A 7,653-nucleotide genomic window follows, 5' to 3' on the forward strand; every position below is an offset into this window, starting at 1 on the left:
GCTTGTCGTGATGAACTCCCAGAGGAACTTAGCCAATTAAAGGAAAGAAGAAAGTCTAAGGGAATTTAGGATGTACTGAGGCTCACACTTGTGGATAAACAAGCTAATCAAGTTTCCTGAAACTTTGATGATCTTTTGCAGAGCCTGGAACACTTAGATGTGGCGGGAGGAACAGGGGTTTGGGAGAGAGACCGTCCCCGCATCCCATCTCAGCCCCTCGGAGGCACGCTGGTTCAGCAGTGAAGTGGTCTATGTGTGCCAAGATCAGGGCCTTGTCATACTTAATACTTAACCTCCTTGTCCTGCCTCGTGGATTCAACAGCATATTCTGTAGGTGGATTAGTAAATGATGAATGAATGAATGACCCAGGACTAGCAAACTAGAGTCTTGTCTTGCAAATTAGTGTGGATTTGCAATGCAAAGAGAGGAAAGTGGCTTGACTTCAAACTGGTTCTAAGGTGTCCTTAGGGCACCTGGGTGACTCAGTCCGACTCTTGATTTTGGCTCAGGTCATGATCTCAGGGACATGGGATCAAGCCCTAGGGGATTTTGGCTCAGGTCATGATCTCAGGGACATGGGATCAAGCCCTAGGGGCTCTGCGTGCAGCAGGGAGTCTGCATGAGATTCTCTCTCCGTCTCCCTCTGCCCCTGCTCTCTTTCTCCTTCTCTAAAAACAAAAACAAAACAACAAGACTAGCTCTAAGGTGTCCTGATTGGGCCAGGATAGTTTTTAAGGTTAATAAAAGCAAGACTGAAAAATATCCAGAGTGACTTGTTGCCTTCTAGCATTGAACAGCTAGGTTGTAGTCTAGACCTCGTAACTTGGATTTTTGTGCAGAACTTTATTATGGTCTTCCCACATTAGTCCTTTTACGGGGGTCACAGCGTCAAGTGATGAGGTGAAGGGAAGTATTCCCCTTAGTTTTACGAATGAGAAACTCAGGTGCTCTCATGCCCATGGTTACAAAATTAAAAAACACCGGAGCCAGTTCCTGACTTCACGTACAGTTCATTGCCCACTACTCCGAGCTTCAGAGCGGCTGTTGGAAACTCAGCTGTGTCAGATCTGATTCTTGCCGGGGCGTTCTTTCTTCAAAAGAGTGCAGTTCACCAACAGACTGTATTTTATGGGTTCTTCTGAATGAGAGAAAGGAGCAAACAACCTGCTCTAGAATTTATTTTCTCTAATCTGAGCTAATATGGCTTTTAATCTTTGTTTTTCTTTGTTCATGCTTACTATGATTACTAATTTATCTGTATTTCTTTCTTTCTTTCTTTCTTTCTTTCTTTCTTTCTTTCTTCTTTTTCTTTCTTTCTCTTTCTTTTGTAACTAAGCTGTCGACCCAATAGGGGGCTTGAACTCATGACCCCAAGATCAAGAGTCTCATGCTCTACTGACCAAGCCAGCCAGGCGCCCCCTGGTTAAGTTTTTAAACGAAAGTTTTAATGAAACTAAAAGACAAAAGGAACATTTAGTCACTGATTAGGAGCAGAAGCTTCACTGAATTATTCTTTGTTCTACCCTCCATTTAGAATACTCTTCCTGTTTCTAGCGTTTCTTTTACCAGTCGGCTCGTTCTGTTTTTGCCATGCATTATCCTTCCTAATTTCCCATTCCTTCTGTAAAAGTGCCTTCATAGCTTTGAACATACTAATTTTTTGTGGGTTTTTGTCGTTGTTGTTGTTTTCAGATAATTCCATTATATCCAGGTCTTGAATCTTTTCTGGGGGCATTATCCATGCAGGATCAATTTACATGCTACAGGTGCATCTTAGGGATTGCTGCACTACATAGATAATATCAACTCAGACCCACTTTTTTCCTTTTCAGGGCCCTGGACTGAGAGATGTTGGTTGGTGGAGTTTTTTTTGTTTTTTTTTTTTTTTTTTTTTTTTTTTGCATCTTCTTCATTAAGGGGGCTAAGTTTCAAAATCTCAGTTTTATGCAAGGTCTGAATTCTAACTTCTACCCCAAACCTCCTCTCCTGTCTTCACCAGGTGTGAACAAAGGGTCGGGGCAGGAGGGTGTGTTTCTGGGTGGATTAACTTCCTACTCCCACCGCTCGTAACTGTGGCTGCAAATCACACTGTATTGATCTTTCGTTCCCTCTTGGCTTCTAGCATCTGAGGGTCTCTGTACCTGGTTTGTTAATTCAGTTACGTATTTTAAATAAACTTTGTCATATTTCATCTAACATTTTTTAGGTATTTGCAGCTGGAGGCATTTCACATTAGTTGACTCTGTCAAGTAGTCCATACCAGAAGTCCCGTCTCTGGGGTTTATTAAAATCAAGATAACTAGCTCTCCTGGATGTTAGCTCGCTGTCAAAGTTGGATTCAGTGTCAATCATGCAGAAAAGGTCCTGTTTAATCATAGTTTATGGACCAGCTTAGGTTCTTCATTCAGCTTACTTGATTCCTCAAAACAAAGTTCCAATATTGAAATAATTGCATGTCACTCTGTGTCCACTGCTTTCTCTCCCCAGGGATTTCCAGGAAACCTGAGAGGAATGAATCTTACACACATTAGACAGATGTTTGGGAGATCCAGAATATGGTTGCTTTCATTCAAAGTCTAAGAAATATGGAGAAATGGAGACTGTATTGAGAAGTCAGGGAGTCAGGTAGCAGACCCACCTCTGCTGCCAACTGGATACACATTTCTCTTTCTCTCTCTCCAAAGTTTCTCATCTGCAAAATAAGGACATTGTACAAAATGCCTTGTAAGCTCCTGCTAGCTCTTAAGTAATTTGTGGAGGTTTGGAGCCGGTAAGTTGAGGGTAGAGGTACATGCAGCTTGGAAGCTATGCAGAGGCTCTGATGGGCTTAAGCTGCCAAGGAGCGGGAGCACCAGGCTTATTCCTGTTCCTCACACCGGGGTGGACATACTACCTCCCTCTGGCCTTCTTGGCCCTTGCCTCCTTCTTTTGCAGCTCTCTTGGGGTCCATCTACCCTCTTGGTGGTTTCTATTTTTTCTGTCATAGGAAATATACCAGCTTTTCCTTTTTCTCCATCCTGTCTTCTCTCTCTTCTGGCTCTGTCTCCTACCGGGCTCTTTCCAGTGGCCATCCACTACATTCACAGAGATGATGTGTGTCTACACAGAGTTCCTCACATTGCTGCCAAAGCCCCCTGCAGCCCCCCATACTGACTTGTCTTCGGTGATAGCACTGTGCTTCCTGAGAACGTCAGTTGATCCAACCTCATCGTTGTCCAAATTCTAGTTGCATTTCTTGTGCAACGTCTCATATGCAAGTTGCATGCATTCAACAAACAGCTTTTGGGTTAAGTCAGCCACTGTCCTGGACACAGAGATTAAATAAAGAATAAAGAAGGCAGAAGCCTGGGATCCCTGGGTGGCACAGCGGTTTGGTGTCTGCCTTTGGCCCAGGGCGTGATCCTGGAGACCCGGGATCGAATCCCATGTCGGGCTCCCGGTGCATGGAGCCTGCTTCTCCCTCTGCCTGTGTCTCTGCCTCTCTCTCTCTCCTCTCTGTGTGTGACTATCAGAAATAAATAAATAAATAAATAAATAAATAAATAAATAAATAAATAAATAAGAAGGCAGAAGCCTGAGGCTTGGGGTAGAAAAGAAGCGGGAAAGGGAGACCGTTCTGGCTTCTGCTAAACGGTAAGTGCTCTGGAAGGACACGAGTAGGCCGATGACGTAGTGAACGGCGGGGCGGCTGCTTTGAGGAGTGGGGAGGAGTGTTGAGAGCAGTGCCAGGGCTTCAGTACCAGTGGGGACTCGAAGAGAGAGAGAGGTGGGTGCATCTTCAGGCCTGTGAGCAACCCCCAATGTGTGTGGGGGCCAAGAAAGAGCCTGGGGGAGAGTGGCCATGGCGAGTCTGAGCCAGATAGGCCCTCTCCATTCCTCTCCTTAGTCCTTCATCAGAATCTGTTCTAGAATCCTCCAACTCATGTCTCTGACTCAAACTTGCTCCGCTGTACCCCACCTCCATTGCTCTGCCAGTCTTTCTCTTAAACACTACATTTTCATGTGACTTTTCTCTTCCAGGTCTTTTTCTTTCTTTAGTGAGGTGTAACTAACATGTAACATTGTCTATGTTGCGCCTGGCTAATCCAGGAATACAATTTGATATTCGTGTATATTGTGATTCGATATTTGTATATATCATGAAATGATTGCCAGGAGTCTAGTTAACATCATCACCCCTCATAGCTACAAATTTTCTTTTATTGCTCCGTATGTCTTCGTTTCCCCTCTCCAATGGAATATTAAGGACCTCCAGAGCAGGTGACGCATCTTGGATTTTCTCTGGACTTCCAACCTATCTATCCTGGTGCCAGTTTCTTTTTTTTTTTTTTTTTTTTTTTTAAAGAGTTTTATTCGACCCCAAGTTAGGACAGCTGCCCAGGATACACACTCTTCACAAAGAAGAGAATGCTCTGGGGAAGGAACATTTAGTAAGGGGTTATATATGTTTTGTTTTTACATAAAGAGTTACACATTTTTTTTTTTATTTATTTATGATAGTCACAGAGAGAGAGAGAGAGAGAGAGAGAGGCAGAGACACAGGCAGAGGGAGAAGCAGGCTCCATGCACCGGGAGCCCGACGTGGGACTCGATCCCGGGTCTCCAGGATCGCGCCCTGGGCCAAAGGCAGGCGCCAAACCGCTGCGCCACCCAGGGATCCCCTGGTGCCAGTTTCTATTTAAAATATGCTTTCCTCAACCAAATGTAATATGTCCACACTATGGAGTACATTCAGCAATGAAAAGGAATGACATATGCGACAACTTGACCAGCCTCAAGAACATCATGCTAAATGAAATAAAAAGGCAGAAAACAACGCTGCAGGGTACATTTTTTCCACTTCTGTAAAATGTCTAAGAAAGACAAATCTCCAGGGAGGGAGGCAGATGAGCAGTTCACCAGGAGGGAGGGGTGAACATGGAAATTGTGGAAATTGACTGGGAGGGGGTAAGAGGAAATTTTCTGAGGGATGAAAATGTTCTAAAACAGAATTGTGCTGATGGCTGCACAGTTCCATAAATCTAAGTATTATTAAATTGTGTACTCATGTATATGCAAAATATTAAATATTTTATGATATGTAAATTATATATCAATAAAGCTAGGCAAATGTACACACACACATATTGGCTGACTTAGAAATTGAAATAAGCAACAGTTGACATTGAATCTGAAGGAAAGAAAAAGTAGTAAGTCTTTGCAACCAGCTTTGCCAAAGGGCAGAAACATTCTGATTTCAGGTAATGGAACAGACCAGGTTGTAGGTGTAAAAACTCCCTGAAGGAGAATAAAGGCAATTGATCCATTACAGAGAATTAAAATGCCTCTTATGCAGGGTGAGTACCATAACGCCTCGATTCTGTAATCACCCAACAGGCTTCAACCTGCAATTCAGCGTTGGGCTGACATCTCGCAGGGTAACATCTTTCCTCGGGCAAATTCCATCAAACACAACAGATAAATTCATCCTCATCCTGATACAAATAATTTTCTTGTGGAAATGGATTTGAAGAGCTAGTTTTCTTAAGGCTGACACATCCTTGTATCTGGGATTTGAATTTTAGACACATTAATTAAGTTTCCCATTCTGTCCCTTTGGAACAGACCCCTTTGTCCGCAGGCAGATGAAAAACAGCGTAAAAGCAACACCAAGGAACGGTCTGCTTAGTCTTTAGTGTCCGCCCCCCCCACCTGCCCTCACCATGTACCAGGGAGCAGAAACAGAACCCAACAAAAAGTACTCAGTCCACGCAAGGGGATCAATGGGGGCACAAAGGAAACCAGCATAAGGCAGGAACCCTGCTCTCCAGGAAGTTACCAGAACCCAGTGCATTTGAAGAAAATAGCATGAACTCATTCAAGGATTTCAAATCCATCTTCCCTGTAAACTCTTAGGAGGTTCACCCAACATAGGGACCACCAGGATCCTGCCATCTTGAAGTTGACTGTACCATTGTCCCCCTCATAAGTGCTGATAGGATGCAGCTACCCCATGGTTGGCATCCTCTATGGGAAGTGAGTAAGACACTGGAGTTGGTGCAGTTCAGCCCATCACGAGTTCCCTGGTTTAGCCATGAATAAGAGTCCTGAAATGACATGAAGGGGAAGGAAGCTAGAGCCACGGGGCTCAGGCCCCATGAGATGGCAGGGTCACCCACAGGACTGCCATGTGGGGACACCTGTTGAGGAGAGGAAGGCTGTGAGCGGGAAGGCCATAAAGTGCCCAGAGATTACACCATATGAGGCAGCAACACGATTTGTCAGAGGGCAGCGCCACGAGGTAAACCAGCCAGGCCTCAGTGTTGCGGTAAAGCTGGACATCCCGTGAGTCATTTCAACCTAGATGGGGAGCAAATACATTCATCGTTTTGTTCATGACCCAGAAAGAGCCTATGTGGAAGAGACCGAGGCTCACTCTCGGGAATTTCTATATTGACGAGTTTGTGGGCTGTTGCCCTAAAGTCAAAGAGCATAATAAATCAGATGGGAAGGATGAGCCCAAATGTCTCCATGCTTGTCAGAGAGAAGCATGAATGGTGATTAGACAGCAACGTGGTCTTTCATCTTTCAGTTCTGTTCAGATCTTTGGGAAGTAAAAGTCAACTAGAGAAAATTAAAAAAAAATATGTGTATACGCCTTAGAAAGGCAAAAGTATAAATCCTCTGAAGTATGATTTTTGTCCTCCCTATTTTAACAATTACACTTATGAAATATAAAACCAAGACCAAGTGTTTTCACTGTTTTTACTTTTTTAAAATACAAGGAAACATCAGGATATGAAGAAAGAATTTCAACACACTGCTTTTCCATTCCTTCACCCAACCATGCAGACCTCCCTCTGAGCCCAGCACTGGAAAAAAAAAAAAAAAAAAAAAAGATGAGGCCATCGGGTGATATTTGATGTGCCTGCCCAGGACACTTCCCAAGGCTTATACATCACCCCTCCTAACCTGGGCTTGAATTTCCACCTGTTGTCCTTAGCAGCCACCCTGTCCACCCTCCCCGCTCTGGTTTTAAGGTTCAAATGGCCTCATGACATGCAAGCCCACAAAGGTTCAGGCCAAAGACTCATTCTGTGACACAGAGATGGTTGTCTCTACTCCCCGGGGCCCACCGGTTGTTGTTGAGAAAGAGGTCAAGCCAATAAAATGATTTTTAATGTAAACTCCTCTTCATTCTTTATTGCTAAAGGGCTCCTTTCATTGATTTCACCTCCTGCTTAAAGGGAGGTGTCAGGGCTCCTACTGGGATGCACGGGCAAAGGCATGGGACTGTCACTGCAGCTGGGCCATACTTGCAGGAGGAAAAGGCTAGCACAGTCCCCAGACATGAGCCCCCAACACGCTCTTCCTATAACCCCTCAATTAAGCAGAGTTCTTACCTTTGGACTGTGGGTCCCAGGCTTTGCCCCACTTTTCCATGGGGTGTCCCTTTGTCCCTTGCACCTGTTTAAGTCCTCACACACTAGCCTGCGGGGGCCTACCAAATACTACTTGCTTGACACGCTCAATGCTGAGGCAAACACTTAAAAAGGACGAGCTAGGAGTCCTGCGGGCACACATTTCTGAAATGCCACAGTGACACAATTAGACACGTTTCTTCACTGCAAGACTAGACTCAGGAGCCTTGTATTTGCTCATCTCTTTTCAAA

Source organism: Vulpes lagopus, chromosome 8 (genome assembly GCF_018345385.1).
Source record: "Vulpes lagopus strain Blue_001 chromosome 8, ASM1834538v1, whole genome shotgun sequence".
NCBI classification, from domain to species: Eukaryota; Metazoa; Chordata; class Mammalia; order Carnivora; family Canidae; genus Vulpes; species Vulpes lagopus.